A 22,947-nucleotide genomic window follows, 5' to 3' on the forward strand; every position below is an offset into this window, starting at 1 on the left:
TTCCATGGAACAATTATGTGCATGAATTACAACCGCACTGCAAAACTACTGTATAATTTTAACATTTGACTGGCTTTTTCCAATCAATCTCATTGATGTTCCTTCCAAGCATAAAGAATGGAACTTTGGCATCCTCAACCTAAAGAAAAATTTCCTTCTATGCTTTTCTATTTCTTTGTTATGGTACTTGAATGCCGCCAATATAATTGATTATTCTCTTTCTCTTCAAGTGGAATGCTTATTCTTGATTCTTGAATGATAGAATCTGTTTCTCTGAAGTTCTGATGAATGAGGTATATGTACTTCTCTAAATCTTTTCTTTATGTCCAAAGGATGTGCTGGGAGAAAGAGACTTGCTGGTTATCAGAATGGACTCAGCTTGTCACACTATGAAATATCTCACCACCTCTAGCACAAATAGAAAACAAGAAAAAACACTTACAAAACCCTAATGGAGAAGGTAAACATTCCTTTCAGCCTTGTCCAGAAAAATCTAAATCATTATCTGAGATACGGTACGTAAGTTAACATTTAAAGTGATTTATCTTAAATGCTTGCTAATCACTCCAACACCTCCTCAAAAAGATCTATGAAACCTGGAATCATCACAGAAGCTAACCAATGTGATAAGCACATTATATACATTGTCACTGCTTCTTACAAAATCCTATCATTACTTTCGTCCAAAGGTGAAACTGATGTTACTCTCATAGTTCAACAGTAAACTGGAAAGTCACTGAGTGCAAAGTATTGGAATTCAGCTTTGAACCTGGGTTCATCAGTGTTCAGACTGCAGTCTCACTCATATGATCTCACTGACAGAAATTTGGAATGAACACTGAATATGTTCTTTAACAGTTGATTGAATCTTGAAAACAAAGCCAACGTGTACCTTTTCATTCCACTGTATAAACCAGAACACTGCTCCTAATCCGAGCCGAAAAGGAAAAAAAAGGAAGAAATCAAGGACCATAATTACTTGTGATACTTTTGTTGGACTCTATAATTTGAATAAATACAATGACAGGCAATTAAACCTACTTTAAAAGGATTTTGTTTTATAGACTTGGCACTTTGCGAAAGTTGATTTTTACCTATTTGCTGCTAATATAATTTAAATGCTCTGCAGCAGGCAAATGTTAGGATGCAGCAGGCAAATGTTAGGATGCAGCAGTGCAAAAATGCATAGTTCCTTATTATTCAGGACAGTGACTTTCACATGTAATTAACCCCTGAAACAAGACACTTCCGATGTTTTAGGTTGATATTGCATTGCATCAAATATTTGTCTTTCTTTCCTTAAATTTGTCACTTTTATTTTCTTTTGCATTTAAAAAATGTAATACAAATAAATATTAATAAAGAAAATATTACACGCACTCTTCTTTCTTCTCTGACACAATAAAACAAAATTTCATAACAAAATAATTACAGAATAATAATAGTTCATACACTGTGTACCGTAATCTTATAAGAATGGTCAAAATGTTATTCAGAGTTTAAGTAAGTCATTGACAAAAAAGGCTACCTCACACCAAAAAAACCAGATACTAGCACAGAACTTTCTCTTCAATGAGTTAGGAGAAACTAGTAGTATTGTATGAATGAAACCAATTAGCATATGTATTGAAATATTCATATATATTAAAGTATTCTTGAAACAATAAACAGATAATTTGGGGAATTATTTGAATTTCTTCTTATTTCCTATTAAGCTCTCTTCTATTTTCCTTTCTTTCCATGCCTTTTCTCTCTATGAGAGAAAACTGTGTGATATTTAAGCTTATGTGTCTAACTAATTTCACTTAATATATTCCCGAATTGCATCCATTTGTCTATGAACCCCTCAAGTTTATCTTTCTTTTATTTCTTTCCTTGAATTTTCCACTTTTCACTTTTTCCTGTCTATGGACCTACTCAGCACCAAGAAGCTTTGATCTCATTTTGTCTCCACTAGGAAAGAACTTTTCTCTATACATGTTCTGTAAAATAGGTCTGATGTAGTCACTGAGAGGTGACCCTACGATTTCATTTCAGATATTTTTGACTTATAGGTCCATGAATTTAAGATAGTTTTATGGTATATTTCTATTATCCTTCCTTAGCCTCTTTGCTTTTGTTTATATACCCCTGTCTAATTGAATCTTGTTTTCTTGTGCCTCTAGTCAAAGATATAACTTCAGCTTTGTTCCTTCCAGTTCTATTTCTCATCTCCCTACTGCTCCTGGACTGGACTACCACCACCAGGATCAGCTCTTCGTGTCTAGAGATATTCATTCTTCATTCATTCATTCATTATTCAATCAATCATTAATCCCTTCATTTAATAATTCAACAAATGGCTATGGAATATCTAGTGTGCCATTCCCCTTCAAGATTTTTACAAACAAAAATAATGTCATATTATTAATAATTAGCATTATTTCTATCAAACATCTTATGGCCAACCAAAATAAATAAGCTATGGTGAAAAGCATAACCAATTCTAATACTCAGTGTAAAGGGAGCATAAACACAAGGCATTTCATTTTAAAGATATGGGGAAGTGTTTTGGATATGCTCTTTTTTCCCAAAAGTGAAATCTGTAACTTGGATTCTGAAGCTACTTTGAAAGATCGAACTTACCATATGCATTTTCTTGTTAGATGAAGTTAATTGTTACATTATAATCATAGGTTTATCATAATCTATTTGTAAATTTCATCTTTGTTAGATATATTGTTGCCATTTTTTCTATTAAGTAGTGATGCTGTAATGATGTATCTACAATTTTATATTTATCAGACAAGTCAAAGAAGTGCTATAAAGTGTCTTTGATACAATTTGCCAACATGTTTTTTATAAGTTTCAAATGCCCTTGCCCACTAGCTAAGAGGAATCAACTTACAACACTTCCCAGTATTAAGTAATATATACTTCTTATAAATTCAATTTAGTACATAAAAAAGCATATTTCACTGTTACATAAATTTGCCTTTGATTATCAATAAAAATTAAATATTTCCATACACATTCTTTGGATTTTTGAAGCTTATTTCTTTATCCAGTGTATTATTAATGTTTCTTATGCTAACTTATCAAAAAATCTCTATAAAATGTTAACCTTTATGAGAATCATATTATTATTAGGAATTATTATTTTAAATGTTGTAGAGTCTTTTATCATTAAAGGAAATATTCATATGACAATGACTAAAAGACCCGGTGCCACATGACTGAGTGCTCAATGCTTTTCTCCCTCTTTTGTGAGTTTTCCCTAAAACAAAGTTTTCCTAATAAAAGCAGAAATAAAATCAGAACAAAAACCACACAAAGGGGAATTAGCAGAGGGGAAATTTTGATGGCTTTTCAGACATCAAAAATAGAAGGAGGGGGCCGGGGATTTAGCTCAGTGGTTTCGCCGCCTGCTGTGTAAGCACAAGGACCCGAGTTTGACACCACCACCCCCACCACCACCACCACCCCCCCCCCGCCGTACCAAAAAAAGAAGGAGGCATAATGATAATGGAAACCAGATCCCGAAAGAGCCAGAGGGGAGGTGAGCAAAGGTGGAGGCCCATCTGCCCAGGAGGCCTCCAGAGAGGGTCCTGAAGAAGAGGATGGTTGTGAAGAGGAAGCTGGGCTTGTTCAAGGGAGCATCCCGTGATGGCCACCCTTAGTCCTCTGCCGTGCCTCGCCTGGCTGCCTGGCTGCCTATGTCAGCCAAACAAGCCAACAGAAGTAATTTACTCAACGAAATTCGGTGTGTTCCTCGAAAGAACCGGGGTCACCTGCCAGTGAGTGGGGACCGGAAACTGAGGAAGGAAGGACTCCAGCCAGTCGGGGACTATGGTCACCACCACAAGACCAGCTCCCATCCACACATACCAAAGTCAGGTCTGAGAGACTGAGCAAGCAGCGGGTGTTTTCCTTTACTTCATTTTGATGTTGAAAAGTTTTCTTTTTTGTTCTTTTGTTTTGTTTTGTTTTGTTTTTTGGAGACAAGATCTCACTATGTATTTCAGGGTGGCCTTGAACTCACTAGTTGGCCTCCAACTCATGGTGTTTCTCCTGCCCCAGCCTCCCAAGAGCCAGGATTGCAGATCTGCACCACCATGCCTGGCCAAAGGTGTACATTTTGTGTAGGGCAACCAATTTATGTTTTGGAGGAGACTGCTTCCATTGGTGCTTACAAAATGTATTCTAAGTGCACAATCAATTTAAATATTGCTTATATTTTCCAAAATATTTTCAGTTTTAGACATTTTAAACAATCCTTCAAAATTATATTTCCTAAGATATCATAAGATCAAATCTAGTTTTTCAAATATCAAATTTCCAAACACTATTCTTGATGTTTTAAATAACTACATGAGTTTTTATATGAATTATGCATTTTTTCGAAAATGGTTATTTTCAGATGAACTTGTCTCTTGGTTAATGTCAGTTTCATTGTGCTTTATCTTTAAAATAACTTTTACTATTTGACTAGATGGATACCCCATTATTTTACTTTTTTCAGAATTTTCCTACTTATTCCACAGGTTAATATAATTTCACCAAAAATCTCCAAAACTTCTCACAATATTTAATTGGTATTCTCTTAAAAGTATAAAAAATAAATTGAAAAATAGACATCATTGAGATAGTAGTCTTTTTATTCAGCATCCTTTTAGTAAAATTCTATTATTTTCTTCACATGACAATAACATATTTACAGAGGTTATCTCTAGGTATTTCTGTTTCTGTTGTTATTGTGAAGAGATATCTCTTTTCCATTCTGTCATTAAATATTTTTGTCAAAACTTATGCAGAGAAAAAAGCACTGTTATTCTCTTATTATTTTGTTATGAAATTTTGTTTTTTCATGAAACTAAAAAAAAAAAAAAGCTCCAAAAGAATTAATACAAACATGGAAGTCCTGGGCCACATCCACAGCTGACAAATACTCTCCTCTCCATCAGGAGCCTCTTTGAATTCTAGAGCTGATCTCTTTGGTGTTGAACATTTCTGAACAATCTACTTATATTGTTATGTATTAATTTTTCAATTTTAAGAATTATCCCACTGACTTCCTCCTACAGAAACTACAAACTAAGCTTTCTTTTACAAGCAATTTGCCTGTTGTTCTAAACTCTTGATTTTTATGTGGTCAATATTTATCTTATTATTCTTATATAACATTATAGGCAGCTGAGCAGAAATATAACTTTCCTTATCAATTTTTATTCTTACTCTCTCTGACATTAGAATTGCCTTGTTTCAATTTGTTCATTTGGATGCATGTGTTTGTTGGTTTGTCTCTGTGTGAGATGAGACATGGCTTTTCCATGTACAGTATTACTCTTTAATTCATGTTCAGATTCTTTCTCAGTAGTGCAAAATCCTCAAGACATTAAATCTGCTATACATGCTGGTACATACCTGTAATTCTAGAACTCTGGGAGGCTGAGGCAGGAGGATTGTAAATTCTAGCCCAGTCTGGCAACTTGGCAACCTAACAAGACCTTCTTTTAAAATATAGAAATTTTAAAAAGGCTGGGGATGTAACTCAGTATGAAGACCCTGGGTTCAGTCCCCCATACTGCCAGAAATGTACATATTAAAAGACATTAAGTGTACTACCACATTCATTTTGGGGAGCAGTTTCCCCCTACGACACGAGTTTTTTAGTCCTATTTCAAGAAGAGTCTTCCTTCGTCTCATTACTTCCTGGAGTTTTCTCTAGTATGGAGATCTTTCCCTAGTTATTGTCCATTGTCTCCTGGGTCCTCTTTCTTTCTCTTTCTTGCTTCGTTAGTATACTATGGGGTGCATATTTTCCAGCCATTTCCTGGAAAAAATGCACAGGAGATAATATTTTCTCTATGCCCTGCTGGTCTACAAATGCATTTATTCTGTCCTAGCATTTAATTGATACTGATATACTGAAGGAAGATTTCTAGGTTGGAAATTATTTTCATTCAAAGGTTTGAAGGCATTTGTGCACTATCGCCCAGTTTCTGCTGCCTCTGTTGAGAGACACTTTGCTATTCCAACTCCTGGTGCTTTGCATGAACCTGTTTTACTTCCTCTGGGATCTTTTAGCCTGGCTTCTTTCTCTGACACATTCTGAGATTTCACAGTAAGGCATGAGCTAGTTTTGCTGAGTACTCAGTGGATGGTTCAAATCTGATAAGGTGAGTCCGTCATCTTGGAATTATTTCATTTTTGTCCATTTTTCTCTTTTCTCTCTTTCTGAACCTCTTCTCTGTTATTGTATTTCCTTTAGCTTTCTTTTTTTTCCCCTCCTCTTTTCCCAGCTGAATGCTACTTTCTGATAGTTTCTCAACATTATTATCCAATCCTGCTTTTCCGCAATCATAGTTTTAATTTCCTTAACCTCTATTTTGTTCTCAAAATATTATTTTATTTTATTCTTGTTCTTGATAGATTTGTGTGTGGGTTTTTAATGTGCTTGTTTTCACTATATCTTGGAGTAGTTTGTTTCTTCCTAGTTTCCTTAACATTTTTCGTGTCAGTCTTAAATTGTCATGTTTCCACGTATCTTAGGAAAATTCAAAAGCTGATTAGAATTTAAATGCCACGTACACAAGAGGGACTTGCTTCACAGTGAAATGATCTGACTGAGCCACTTCTTTTGTATCCTTCTTCCCACCGTTATGGTGTTTAGTCTTTTGCGCTGGACCAGTCAAATTCACCAGCAAAACTTCTTCAGCCTTTCTGATGGAAGGTATAAATGGAACTCAGCTTTCTAAGAGCTACAGGGAAGGAGGCTGAGGACCTCCGCAGTCAGTAACTAACTAGGTACTTATTTCCTTCTCAAAGGACTAGTGCTAGGCTGAGACAGCACTCACTGTTATCTCCTCAAGAGGACAAAGCTCCGGCCCTCAGCCACCACACAGGGAAGGACTGTCACCCGTGTGCTTGAACGTGGAGATGGAATCTGGGAGTGCAGTCGGCATTGCAATCACTCTTCTTGTTCTCAGCTCCATAATAACCCACTACCTAACACTCCCATGAATCTATTCTCACCTTTCTGGACCTGGGACAGAGCTACAGGAAAAATCATTCTGTGTCTCTGTTTTGCCCATTAGCAGCTTACGGTCCACATTTTTCCAGTCTAATAATCAGCATGATACTATTCTCCTACCTGCCTTTGTTTCTTTTTTTAATTGTTTTTTATTCATTAAGTTTATTGGTACATTTTAGGTGTACAATATGATGACATTCATCATTGGGAATCTGTACCTTTACATGATGTATCTTGGTTCTTATTTTTTCCCCCTTCCCCTGCCCTCCCTTCAACCCCTCCACCTCTCCCTATTTACAAAGATTTTCTTTCCATTTTTTCCTTTTCTCATATTTATTCCTTTCTCTTCTATCCTTTCCCCTACCCCTCCCACTTCCCTTTCACCTTTAGACCTTTTCTTCCTGTTTCACATTATTACACATTTTGATCCTTATTTAGACTTTCAGTTTCTCACACCAGACTATTCAGTATTTACACATGTGTGCCCTATTTATTTTACTTAAGAGTATGGCCTCAATGTGCATCAATTTAGCTATAAATGTCTCTAGTTTCTCATTCCTTATGGCTGAGTAGTACTCCATTTTATTAAAACACACACACACATCCTCTTTATCCAGTCTCCAGTTGATGAGCAATTGGGCTGTTTTCAAGTTTTAGCTATTACAAACTGTGCCACTATAAACAACTCCCATCTACTTTTGTGTCTCCAAAATATCACCCTAGTTCTTTACCCTATGAGCATATACCTTTAGCAGGCATTCTCATTAATTTAAAAAAAAACAGTTTCACGAGGGACCACTACTAAATGTGTATTCATCTTTTTCACTCTAAAAGAAAGTGTCCATTAATTCTATACATAATTTAGTAATTAAAGAATCTAAAACTTGTTTTTATGTTTTATTTACCTATTACATTAAACTGTTTCACTAATATGAATGTATCTCTAGTTTCTTCATATTTCTATACTTAAAATCTCCAAATAAAAATATTTTGACATCTATATTTATTTCACATTTATATGCAAATGTATAAAATATATGTATATATAATACTTCATGTGTTATTGCATTTACCACAACTTATATAAAAGGGTTATATACTAATGATTTTAATGGCTATTTTTTCAATTGCAAAGTTTCTAATGGTTTTGCCATTAAATGTTTCTTTTTATTAGTTATTGGTAGCACACCTTTTAATATATTAAGAGAATGTCATTCAAAGCATCTTTAAAAAGTATCAAAGCTATGTAGCAAAGATAAGAAACTGTCTTATGTTACATTAAATCCATACACATTTCAAAATTATTGACAGCTAATATATTGGTTTGGACATTGTTTTCAGAACTAATTTTCCACAATAAAAATTCCCCATTTATGACTTATAATAAATAGTGATCAAATTTCGCTTTGTCACATGAGGTTCATTCATTAGCCATTTTATTTGCCAAGGCTGTGGGCTAGGCACAGGGCAACTTAAACACGGGCTTACCTAGACCCATGGAGAGGGCATCTGAGGTAAAAGTGAGTGAGTATTCAGATTTAGCAGTCAGGAGAGGCTTCTCAGAGTACATGGACATTTAAGCAGAGATTCAGACCCTGAGGAAGAAGGTGAGTGGCAGTGCTACTTAATGAAATAGGAAATACTGGGAAGGTACGGTGTAGGGGACAACAGAGGAAGGACTCAACTGCTTTATTTGAACAGAGGAAGTATAAGATCTATTCAGCAACCCAGTAGAAGTGGCACCAGTCAGGCTGATCTAGGAATCTAGTGCTCAGGGCAGTTGTCAGAACTACAGATATAAGTGTACACTTTTTCAGAATACATTGTATTTAAACATATGAGGTTGGCTGATACTATGACTGGAGTGGGTGTCATTAGAATGGAGAGGGAGGGCTCGGGTGGAATTGTGAGGAGTCCCACCATATTAAAGGACTAGAGAGGAATTTACAAAAGAGCTGAGAAAGAGCACCCAGCAAAGCAGGAGGAAAATAGAAAAGACTCAGAAGAACAAGGTTGATGCATCGTCTCCACGGCTGATGAATTGCTAATGGTTTACCGTTAATAATTGATTTACCATTAACAATTTTTTTCTCCATTAATTGTTGGTAATTTTTCATTACCTTTGTCTAAACTGTGACCAAGAATGATAACACACTATAGTATTGATAATATGCTGCTGTGTACCTTGTGAATTTGTCAGTAACACACTATTTTCAGTATCTTGACCTATATTTTGTGTGCAGTTTACAGTAACTATAAGGGAGAGCAAATTGTAAGACCTAGTAACAAAATTAGACGTTTGAGTGACTTGAAAAGTACACAAAAATATTTTGTTACCAGCAATAAGGATCAATGAGACCCTCAAGCTCCAGGGCACTTCAAGAGTGAGCAAAGTCAAAAATTTAGCAGCACATATGAAAGAGAACCCTATTTATATTGCTCACATGCAGAGTCTGCACTGAAGAATGATAAGAAAGAAAATGGGAAAGGTAGCACAGCTTATAGACATGACTTTATATCACTGCAATTAACTTCAATATATCTTATGGGTAATGTAGATCCATGGAAAATATCTAAGCTGCTGTAATGTTATTCCTTACAGGTAAAACACATTTTTAATGGAAGAGCCAAACACAAAAAGGCTGCTTCAAAAAAGCATCATACAGGAGTAAAGTATGCTGCAAATGAGGCAATGACACACTGACTTGTAAGGGCAATGTTTACCATTTATTCTTTCATCACCGATATATTAAATGCTTGCTTCCTACCAGGCACTATGTTGAGTGTTGACACAGATGAACACATCACAGACGGGGCTGTCATAGGACTTTAGAGTCAACATTGAAAATGATTGAACTTAAATATGTTTTAATTGGTTGGTACATAACAAGAATAAAAATTTTAAATATATTTTATTATTAATGAATTCAACATGATATGTTTCATAGATCAACCTAGGTAACTATATATTCAAAATTGTATGTATATATTATTTCAAGGCACGTACATTGAATATAGCATAGAGTTTAGTGCAAGTCCCTCAATTTATGAACAATCTGAGACCCCAAAAATTTAATATGAATTGTCAGAAGTTACACAGGTGTTCCAATAGCTGTAACTATTAGACCCAAGATGTTTGTCTTTCAGGTGTGCAAAGTTGTTAAGTGAAATGACTTCACACGGATTCTCCTCCAACTCCAGATACCTGGGCAATAGAAGTCTAGAGAATCAAAGGGATGGAAGGAACATCAAGAACTTGTTGGTGTACTTTGTGATCTCAAAGCCCTATTAGTGCACAGCAATTCACAAATGAATTGTGAAGCAGTGATTGCTGGGGATCTGGAGCACAGCACTTGGGTCCATGGACCCTTGGAGAGAACTCAACAGTCCTTCCATTCCTTAGCCAATGACTCTACCCTCAGTAATTCTGCTTAGCTATTTTCTATGTAGAAAAATTTTCTTGACCCAAAGATGCCTTTAAAGACTTACAAGAACTGAAAACTGTTTTTAATTTCTCGTTTGCAGGAGGTGACTTTCATGCTCTGTTCAACAGCCAAAGCTCTCGCTTGCCTCCTTACATCTAAATCATTTTTTTCTTCTGCATTTCAAAGAATTCTGAAAACATGTTTAAGAATACAAGAAATACTTTTCAAAACTTTAGGATTGGTTTGCCAATTATCGTACTTCAAGAATTGCAAACTAAAAAAGCTATGCCCTACAGTGGAAAGAATGTATTTGTATTTAAATGTCATTTATATTTAAAGTCATTCATTATGTAATCTGGCACAAGTAGTAGAATTCTGAAAGTATAGAGGAAGTTTCTCATCTATTTCAGGTATGTATCAAATGCAAATTCTAAGCTTACATGGTGTAGGTGATGTAAAATGAAGAAGATGCATTTTCTCAGTCAACATCTAGTCCAGTAAATCAGGCAATAAGTAAAATAACGTGATAAATTAGTCAATCGTAAATTAAAGAATGCTCAGATAATGAAACATAAACAAGAAGAAAGGGATGTTATTACTTTGTGACATTTATGAAGACATCATTTTGATTTGTTAGATGTGTTCACAAGAAGGAATAATTTTCTGCAGCAACGCTGCTCTTCCTCATCCTACCAGACTGTAGCTCCTCCACCTCATGGCCCAGTCCACAGCATCGGGTCACAGGCATGGTATGAGAAACAGCACAGCAGCAGATGCAATAGTGTAAGCAATGTAGGCATGGATCTGGATGCCCAAGTTCAGGTCACAGGTATGCCATTTACCAACTGTGCACCACTGGGGATGTTACTTGATCTCACGGAGCCTTAATTCTTCATTAAATAGTGAAAATAATGAAAGTACAGAATTGGTAAATGGACCAAGTGAGTTAATATATGCAGAAGCCTAACACAATAAATACTGTCTTAGTATTATTACCCTGCACTTTTTCTCTTACCCAGTGTACCTAGAAAACCCTGTATACATTCATACATATTATTTCAGCAAGTTCTTTTGCTCCTTCTCAAAAATATATTCTAGATAAGTTTGCTTTTATCTGTTTCCATGGCTAACTTGCCTATGCCACCATCATCCCTTGCAGCTATACTATAATTTCATATCTCCTATCCTGTCTCCCTGCCTTCACTTTTCCTCTTTATAAATCCATTCTTCATGCAACAGCCAAAGCATCTGCCTAACATAAAACAGATATCATATCTCTACATAAACCGATCAGCAGTTTCTAATTGTACTTAGAATACATTTTAATTTTTTATCATGATCTGAAGGTCCTCTGCAGTCTGGATGGAGAACGCTACTGAATCAGGAAGAGTAAGTCCATAAGAGCTAGCAAGCGGGTAGCGCTCCAGCCAGCCAGGCTGAGCTTAGGAGTGTAGTCTCAGGACCAAATGTCAATCATAGGACTAGATTGGAGTGCTAAGCTCATATGTCTACTGGGCCAAACCTAAGTGTGGATATAGTGGGTCAGTGAGTATATCTCCTATCTGTGAGAAAGTGGCTACTAAGATGCATCTGTTTGATGTCAAGTGCAAAGATGAGGCAGAAAATTTGTTAGATCCTGGCTATACATTTGTATTTTTTAATGCGAGCACCCCAAGTTTTAACTGCTGGCAACTCACACTGATGTTCAAACAATACCATTGCTAAGAAACCATGTAAAAGGTGCAAGTAAAAATCTCTCTGTGATTGAAAAAATAAACACGGCACTATTAAGACTGCAGGTCATTAAAATGTGAAGACCCAGAGTCCGTAAATAGCCAGACTCACGTGTGGCTCATGTCTCAGTAAACTCACTTGCTGCAGGTGAAGGAAACCAAGTCTGATTCAAGTAGAAGATTAGATATTGGAGAACTAATAGAGGAGGCTAAAGACTGAAGATAATATTGATGCAATTTGTTATAGAGGACCACAATTTAAGAATGGAGGCTAATAAAAAAACAGATCTCTGCCATAATTGGAAGTTTGACAAATGTGCAAGGACCTGTTACATATATATTTGCACACTAATGAGTAAATACACTTTTCCTACTAGCAGCCAGCCTGAGATCAAATGAACTAGGGAAAAGAGTCATACCACAAATACTACAGCAATTCACATTCTTATCTTTAACAAATGCAACCATAATAAGTCTACCTTAAAGTCCAGCAAATACCTGGCAGCAGTGAGTCTGCAAAAAGTGAGAATTGGGAGCTCAAATCCTTGTCCCTCAATTCCTAAGTGTATTCTCAAATCTAGAAAAGAATTATTCGAGAACTATTGCCTTTCTTTGCCCTCAGTCTGTAACCCATCAGCTTATATCTCTACAGAGAAAGAGTGACAGTGTCTGAGCATAAGACACCCTTTGGGACTTGGTCACTTACCTATTAAAGTGAAAGAAGAGGAAATGTACATCCAGCCTGTTGTATGTACAGACAGGAGTCTGAGAAAGGGCAATATCAGCACAATGGGCTCACGGAGCCAGTGTGCTTCTTGCTAATAAGAGGCTGTGAAAAACTCTCTGATTGCAAACTGTTTAGGCCTTTGCTGGTTGATTTCAAACCCACAGCAAAAGACCATGGCATACCTTGCTTGTAAAAATAATTATGTCATGAGATCTGAACTTTCTATAAAATAAATTGAAAGTCTTATGCAACAGGTAAATTCATTTCTCAGGACTTTAGACTACACAGCTGAATTCCTTCACTCAGCTGTACAAGCTCTCCTAGTTTAATTTGTCTTTTCAGGCACTAATTTCTCTTTATCAACATCTTTATCATCACTATAATGAGAGTAACAGTTAATAAATATGCAGCATTCACAACATGTTAGACACTTTGCTGAACATTTTATATGATTTATCTCAATGAATACAACCACCCTATTAGCTAAGTACTATTTTTATTCTGACTTTAACAGATAGATAAAAATAAGACTCAAAATAATGAAGAATTTGACCAAGCTTTCACAGATGATAAATAACAACTGGTCTTTCTCAGGCTAGAACCTACACTATAGCCATTATGCTCTAAATAAACCACCTTTTCTCCTTGAAGACTATAATGTAATTCCCTACATGTCTTGTGAATTAGTCATGTCCTTTTTGATGGGAAAAAATCCCCAACATTTGCAATTTAAAGGAGGGAAGGTTTATTTTGGCTCACAATTTCCATGGGTTCAGTCCATGGTAGACAGCTCCAACACGGAAACAGAATGGTGGAAGGGTTGGGCAGAAAAAGGCTCCTCACATCATGGTGTTTAGGAAGCAGAGATAGGAGGAAGGATTTAAGGACAAAAATATACCCTTCCAAGTCATGCCCCAGTGACCATTTGCTTCTGACCAAACCACAACTCTGAATGTTACAGTCTGGGGGGACATTTCCACCTCTAGTTCTCAGAAGGCTCAGGTCCATCTCATTGTGTAATAAGCATTTAGTTTATCTCTAAGCATTACCAAAGTCTTAAGAGTTCCAGCATTTCTGAAAATTCCAAGTCTAAAAGTCTCCACTGAGACTGAGGGCAAATTCTTATTTGTAAGCCCTGGTAAAAATGAAAAAGAGAGTTAAAAACTTTCGACAAGATGGCACAGAGTAAATATTCCCATTCCAAAATAGACTGCTTAGGGAATAGGCAGAAAAAAGATGAAGAAAAGTATGAAACTCAGCAGGGCCAACATTAATCCTATAGTACATAGGGAAAGTTTTGGAAAAATATGAGTTCCAAAGGGCATGAATAGCCCTGCCTCTGGCCTGATTGGTTGCAGTCCACATGGCCTTGCTCTTGAGGATGACTCCACTCACTGCCTACAGCTTTCCTCAGCATTTTATGTTCTGGGCATCTCCAGCTTCTTGGAGTTTCCACTGCACCTTCAGCTTCACTCTCACAGCTTCATGTATTAGCCTCTCCTGGGCTTCTAGCAGGGACTATGCCTGTGTCGCATATGTTTGCCTGCCTTCACAGGCCTTCTAAAATCTGTGTTGGAGCCTCCATGATACCACATCTTTCGCACTCTGCCTGCCTAGAAAACCAGCAACATGTGGATAACACCAAGTTGGGGCACCAGTTTGAGCAGTAGCTATATTCCCTTGGACCACAGTTTCAGTAGCTTCTGAGGGCCTCTAGGGCTGAACTTTGAGATACACTTCTCTCAATAACCCTGAATATGCAGACAGCCCAGAGACTCTCTTCTCAAATAAAATATTTGCAGTTTTGCATCTGGAGCCTGTGATGGTTGGGATCTGGCTGATTTCTGAGATGCTCTCTGAGCATCTTTTTTCTTGTCCCTGTACAAAGCATTCGGCTTCTTTTTATTGCTAATCTTTTTAGCAACTATGTTTTCCTTTGCCCCAACTTCGTAGGTGATACTTTCCAATAAAACTGGAAACTTTCAAATCAAGTACTTGTGCCATTTGCTCTGGACTTTTAGATCTGGTTAAAAGTAGCCAGCAGCCCTGTCATAGCCTAAATGATGAGCTGCCATGAAATTTCATCCACCAGATTAGTCTGCCACCTTTAAATTAAGCCTGACCTGAAGTCTTAGGACATGAGAAAAGGTAGACAAATTTTCTGCCAGAGCATAACATACATGGCCTCTAGTCCAGTTTCCAATGCAGTCTTTCTTTCTAACTGAAACATCTTGAGCCTGGCCTTTACTCGCTACATTCCTATCAGCATTCTGGTCTTCTGAGCTCCAGTCAGTACCTTCCATCATCAGTCTCTGCTTACAGCATTCTATCGCTTCTGTAGTCAGCATCTCCAAAGTTTTCCAAAGTCCTCTTGCAAATCAGTTCAAAAGGCTTTTGAACCACATGGTCATGTATACTCACAATAATGACCTCACTCTTGGTACCAATTTTTAATATTAATCATCTTTCCCATCAGTGGTACAAAATCCCTGACACCAGAAAGTTAAAGGAGATGAGGTTTATTTCCATACATAGGTTAGTGGGTGCAGTCATGGTTCAAAACAAGATCACTGAAAGATTTTTTTATTTGCTTGTTTCTATTTACCCTGTCCTTTTCAATTAATCCAAATATACAAAAATAAATATTGTTTAGGAATGCTTTATGCCAAGATCTTGTTTCGCCACCAGTGTGGATTGAGGCAATCACCAAATCCACACATTATTCCATCCTCCTCTTCCCTGGCTTTGCATTTCTCTTACTGACTGATTCTTCAGGTACTATTTGCTTCTATCTCTCTGTTTTAGGCTTTTCTCTCCAAATCAACAGTCACATTTTCCCTTGAACATATCTAAAACTTGTTTCTCTTTTCATCAAATGGCATTTGTACTCTCCTCAGACTCGTTGTACCTAACCTGGCTTTCCCGTAGACAAGAAAAACCTAACAATGACCAGTTCTGGGATCCTAGCAAATTTTATTCTAAATTGTATCCATTTTCTCTTGTTTCCATAACTGGCAATAATATATGGAGATCCCACACAGCAAATGTCAAAACTCAGAAGACTGCCAGCATTTCAGGTCATTTTCAGTTTAAGAGTTATGCCAACCAAAACAAGCAGCCAATTATAGTGGGCCAATTATCAGTCCCCGAATGAGGGTGGGTTGGAACCATGTTTATGACAGCATGAGGTAAAAGATTTAATGAGAAGTAAGAAAACCAGTCTGCTTTCTATTTGCTGGCTTTCCCTGGCTCAAGACCTACTGCCTAACTCTACATGTTCAATCACTGTAAGGCAGGGCTTTTAATGGGCTGGTTGCCATTCCCCAGGGAAGAACCACTGAGCCAGATCTGGAGTCTGTTTGCAGCTAATAAGGTCAGAGTGTGATTGCCCAACCCCAAATGGAATAATAATGTATAGTCACTCTGGGTGAGAGAATTAAATTCCCATAAATTCATAAATTTAATTCATATCATTAAACAATAATAATAGTGCCAGCACACTCTGGTCTAATAATATCTCTGACTCCTCAAAGAAGGTGAAAAGCAATAACTGGCAATAAGGCCTTTGGTTCACACTACTAGATATTTACTCTGCACTGAGTTATTGGAGGCTTTGTCCAAAGCTCTGCATGGGAGCTGGAACCCCTGACTGATAAAGTTAATATATCTATTTGCTTCATTAAGCTAACATAATTTTTCTTTTAAAAATTCTGATTAATGAAATTGCTAATTGATCTTCCCCGCTGTGTTCATCTCTGCTCATATTTTTCCTTTACCTGGATACACACAGAGTAGCCTGTGTTCACAATACTGTGGCTATTGGTTCAACTAAGCATTCCTTTCCATCCTTCTCTTCCTGGCATATTCTCTTCCTGGATACTCCTTCCTATTGTCTAGACCTGACAGACTCTTCACCCATATATCAATAACCAAAATGATTGTAATCCCTCTAGGAATTCTTCTCCAGCTACCTCCTTGTGTAGACTTCATTGGTTTTATAGTTGACTTTAGACTTACACAGAGTGATACCAAAATCTCTGTTTTAGTTTATCCATAAATCTATTCAAACCATACATGACTATAGTTTTTCTTTGAGTTTCATCAGCCTCTGACTTTGGCATAGAAACCAAAGAACAGGCAATATACTATTTATTACAAATTAGTAATGTTTACTACCATTTCTTCAAAATCTGTACTCTAGTAACACTGCCAAAACTAGAAATGATCCACCAATGAAAAATGGTATTTTGAATTCTCTACAATGATGCAATAAGAAACATGTCCCGTATTTAAAAATGTATATCTATATAAAACTGGATCTTCTCACCATACTGAAATAGAGGGGCTAAATGTTTTATATTCCAAAAAGAAAAAACATAAGACAAATATTTCTGTTTAGTACCCACTAAGGCATTGATAGATGAGCATATCATTATTCTAAAAAGTAAACCATTGCCTTTGCAGAATCTCTCTAACACTGAAAAGGTTATTGATGAATGGAAGCCTGCATTCAAGGGCACCACTAAGGATGTTGTGCTAAGCATGGAGATCACCTCACGCAAATTTCCTTGTGAAGGAAAACTTCATGTTTACATTACAGCCCATCTGAGATGATCAGCCAAATTCACACTAGACTGAAAGGTAGAAATCCAAACTACAAGTGTATTTTAACAACCTTGTATGTTTTTAGTGCCTGAAATGTTCACTTTGCCTATCCTGGCCAGGAGTCAGAATTTAGGGGATGACTTACTGAAAGAAAGCCTAAATAGCTGGACTGTTCCACCATTTCAGACTCCTCCAACCTTGGACAAGTCTATGTTCATATCAATAATGTTAATCTTTGTGTTGTCTTTTCTGTTTATTTCTTCAATTACAACCTCTGCAATTACTCTCTGTTGCTGTAAAACAACTCCCTTAAGATTTAGGATATTAAAACAGCAACCATTTACCATTAATACACACAAGTTTCTAAGTCAACTGGGTGGTTCTGCTGATCTAGGTAAAACAGGTTGCCTGGGCTTCCTTTTTTGTCTGGTTACCAGCAGGGTAGCTGAAGGCTGGCATGTCTTTAATGATCTCTCTCACATGTGTAACAATTGGCAGGCTATGAACTTGGTGACACATAGAACTGAGCATGTGCCTCTCCTCTGCCAGCTAGCCTGGGATGGCTCACAGGGCAGGATTCCAACACAAGCAAATGAAGCAAGTGAATGTGCTAAAGCTTAGGTTTAAAAGTGGCACACTGTTAAAATGATTAATTGGGAGGCAATTAGTCTGAGGTAGATCCAAGAGCCTAGATTCCTATAAGCAAACCAAAACACAATGCAGTATAAACATAAAATGAAGCTTAAGTTTAACCAATTAGAAACTTCCAAATAACCTCTAATGAGGGACCTTCTACTGAGATTTTACAAATAATGCCAGGGCTCTACTTTAACCAAATAAGTATTTATTTTGCTCTGCTTTTGTTATTCATTCTATAAAGTTCTGCCTCTTTCGCTCTGGCTTATCCCCAAACTGCTTGAGGTCTGAGCACCCAATTCATGAATCCTCATCTGCTCAAACTCTATAAAAAGTTGACATGACTTGGTTTATCTTTTAGCAATATGATGTTTTCTGTTGTATTTTATTAACCAAATGAGATGACAAATTTAGTTTATACTCAGACACATATCTTGAAGAGGAGCTGTGAGATTATACTGCAAACATCATAGATACAGAGATGCTTGAACAATAGTGGGTATGTTTGCAGTCTATTATATTTTCTACCTCCACTTTGACACATTCTTTCTTTAGACCTATTAATGTCATTGATTAAGCCAAGGTCAATTTCCTCCAGTCTGCTATCCCGAGAAGCATTCTTGCTCCTACTATACCTACATAATCTAAGAGTATCATGTACATTCTGATTATGGTCATTTGTGCTTGCTCAGGTACATCTTTTCCTGGTTGATTCATAATCAGAACTTTTGTGGTCACAATTAATGGGAGGGTGAAGCTGGTCAGGGAGGGGAGGTGACTTTCCCCAGAAAGTTGGAAAGAGAATTGAGTAAGTGTAAATTAGTTACTCTGTAAAAAAATTGTTTAGCATCATGTGTGCATATCTACTGAAACTTCAGGTTATCAGGAGATGCTGAGATTTTCTGAAAAATATTCTGCTGAAACGGTTCTAGTTTTGAATCTGTTGGCCATCTCTTTGGGCACTTTTGTAAGGGACTTTAAGTGACTTTAACCAGATTTATGACAGGTGCAAAGTGGAGTACATGAAATTATAGACTCATCCAAATGTTGAGCATGCCTGAAGCTTATTCCTGAGAAAAATCCTGGTTTCATAGTGCAGACAACTTTGTGTACAGCCCCCAGCAGCCCTACATTCAAGTAAGAATACAAAATACACACCTTAATTTTCAGGCTGTTGTCTATTCTGTTTTTCAAGTTAATGGATTTCTCATTAGCTCACAGATTTATATTTTACCTAGAATCTCAATAAATCATGATACTAACGAGGTCCGGAGTTGTGCAGAACACGCTGAATAAGTGCGCTGCAGACAGGCAGGTCTGCAGATGCCATACCGAGGTCGAGAGTCCCGCAGAACATGCCGAATCAGCCTGTGCCCCAACAGCAATCCACTGGGCACCCCACACACACACTCCTCTGTACAGCCATCTGGTTCCACACTACAAAGACACAGAGGACACTGGTCCACCAGACCACAGTACTGGGTCCCACCACTCCTGGCCCAGAGGTAGGGGCTTCTAAGCCACCATCCCACTGCTCCTGGTGCAGAGGAAGGGGCTTCCTGGCCAACATCCCTCCCGCTACTCCCAGCCCACAGGAAAGGGCTTTTGAGTCACCATCCCTCCCTACCGCTGCTCCGGGCCCCTGTCCCACCTCTCCCAGCTCAGAGGAGGTGAGCCACACAGGTGCCAACAGCACCCCAATGCGCCCCCAGTTGAAATGAGAAAACACATAAATAAGTCTCAAAACTAGACTTGCAGATCACCTACAGCAACTCCAAAGGGAAATGAGATGGAACACTCTGATACTCAACCACCTGGACCCACTGAACTGGCAACAAAAGGGGATCTGGAAAAAATGAAATCAGAAATAATTTCTCAGATAACAGGAGAAATTGAGCTCCTAGTGCAAGACATGATTAATAAATTTAGAGAGGAGCTCAGGAACATGATGGAATCTCAACATAAGAAACAAATGGAATCCATAAAACAGATGCAAATAGATTTCCAGGACATGAAAAACTCCACTGAAAGTCTACACAGCAGAATGAGCCAATGTGAGGACAGAATTTCAGATATAGAAGATAAGATTGCAATTGTGACCAGAAAAAGAAAAATTGCTTCAAAATTATAAGGGAACATGAGAAATCAATCCAGCAGTTGCTAGATGATGCAAAGAAGAATAACATAAGACTGATTGGAGTCAATGAAGAAAGAGGAGAGAGAGCAGATGACATAAAAAATCTCTTCACAGAAATAATGGCAGAAAACTTCCCAAGCAGGGGAAAAGAGCTTGACATACAGATAAGTGAGGAATATAGGACTCCAAATAGCCTTGATAAAAAAATCTACACATAGGCATATAATTGTTAAGATTCCAGAAACTCAACAGAAGAACAAAGTTCTACAAGCAGTTAGAGAAAAGAAACAAATCACATACAAAGGAAAGCCCATCAGAATCACAGCAGACTTCTCAACACAAACCATCAAGGCAAGAAAAGCTTGGAGTGACATATTCCAAGCCCTAAAAGAAAACAACCTCCAACCCAGATTGATGTACCCTGCAAAACTATCTTTCAAAATGGATGGAGAAATAAGATACTTTCATGACAAAGAGCACCTTAGGAACTTCGTGAATGCCAAACCAGTACTCCAAAGAATTTTACACAATATCCTAGGAACAGACATTGAGGATCACAATCCCAGGAACCAAAGTAGAATGAACCCATTTGGCACGACAAGAAATTAAATGTAAAGGGGGAGAACCCAACAAAAAGAAAAAGTCATAGCGATGATAATTCAACACATTTCAGTTATAACCATCAACGTAAATGGTCTCAATTCACCAATCAAAAGAAATAGACTGGCAGAATGGGTCAAGAAGCAAAATCCAACAATATGCTGCATACAAGAAACACACTTAATTCAAAAGGAAACTCATAGACTGAAAGTTAAAGAGTGGAAAACAGTACTCCATGTGGCAGGAACCTGAAAAAAAGCAGGAGTAGCTATCCTCTTTGCAGATCAAGTAGATTTCAAACCAACACTGATTAAGAGACCCAATCCAAAAATGGGCATCTGAAATGAACAGACATTTCTCACACAAAGAAGTAGAAATAGCAAATAAATACATGAAAAAATGTTCAACATCACTGGTCATTCGAGAGATGCAAATGAAAACAATGCTGAGATTCCACCTCACTCCAGAAAGAATGGCTGCTATCATTAAATCAATGAATAACAAATGCTGGCAGGGCTGTGGGGAAAGAGGAACCCTGCTCCACAGCTGGTGGGAGTGTAGACTGGTGCAACCACTGTGGAAATCAGTATGGAGATACCTCAAAGAACTAGGACTGGAAGTCCCATTTGACCCTGCTATTCCACTGCTGGGGATCTTCCCCAAAGAAGTAAAAGAATCATACCCCAGTGATATATGTGCACCCATGTTCATAGCAGCACAGTTTGTGATAGCTAAAACTTGCCAGCAGCCCAATTGCCTATCAACTGGAGACTGGATAAAGAAAATGTGGCTTTTTTATAAAATGGAGTACTACCCAGCCATAAAAAATGAGAAATTAGAGACATTTAGAGCTAAGTGGATGCACATTGAGGTGATACTCTTAAGTGAAATAAATAGGACATACATGTATAAATACTGAACAGTTTCTCTGGTGTGAGAAACTTAAAGTGTAAATAAGGACTAAATGTATAATAGGTAATGTGAAATAGGAAGAAAAGGGGCACAGGAGAAGGAAGTGGGAGGGCTAGGGGAAAGGATAGAAGGGAATGGGATTAATATGAGAAAATGGAAAAATAGGAACAAAATCTTTGTAAATAGGGAAGAATGGAGGGGTTGAAGGGAGGGCTGGGCAAGGGTGAAAAATAAGAACCAAGAGAGATTATGTAAAGGTGCAAATTTCCAATGATGAATGTCATTATATTGTATACCCAGAATGTACCAATGATTAGAATGAATAATCGATAATGTAAAATAGGAAGAAAAGGTCCAAAGGGGTAGGGGTAGTGGGAGGGGCAGGGGAAAGGAAAGAAGGGAAAGGAAAAATGATGAGAAATGGAAAAAATGGACATAAATCTTTGTAAATAGGGAAGGGTGGAGGGGATGAAGGGAGGGCTAGGAATGGGGAAAAAATTAGAACCAAGATGCACTATGTAAAGGTACAATTCCCAATGAGAAATGTAATTGTGTTGTATACCTACAATGTACCAATAAAAGAATTTAACAAAATAAATAAATATATAAATAAATAAATAAATCATGATAAATTCTTAATACTTGTAACACCTCAAAGACTGGGATACTGAGAATTCAATGTGCAAGAATCCACTCTGTGATACTATTGGTGGGTAGCTTGGGAATATAGATGTCTTTAAAGTTGTATCACCCCAGCATTGAGTTTTACTACAGTTTACTATGGAGAGAAAAATCCATGAGACATTGTTCAGAATCAAAATGCAATAATAATGTGGGATTTTTCTGCAACTTGCCAATTATAGGAATCAAGCCTCACATCCAGTTTTTTTTCTCAATAGGTAATTGGAAGTTAATACATACAGCCACAAAATCTTTGGTTCAAGTAGATCAAGGTTAAGCTGATCTTGTTGGGAGGGTGATAAGAAAAATACACAGGTAGAAGAAAGGGACTCTAACTCATCAAATGCTTCATCTGTAGCTGATTCTAATAATAGTACAACACAGAGCTACTGTTTGGAGGAAGTGAGGAGAGAGAATCTGAAGGTATCTCTGTAGAAAACTGCAGTTCTTCAAGAAAGAAAAGCAGAGAACACTATCCC

Source organism: Heterocephalus glaber, unplaced genomic scaffold (genome assembly GCF_053883595.1).
Source record: "Heterocephalus glaber isolate CG9 unplaced genomic scaffold, H.glaber_assembly_v1.0 deba00001773, whole genome shotgun sequence".
NCBI lineage: Eukaryota > Metazoa > Chordata > Mammalia > Rodentia > Bathyergidae > Heterocephalus > Heterocephalus glaber.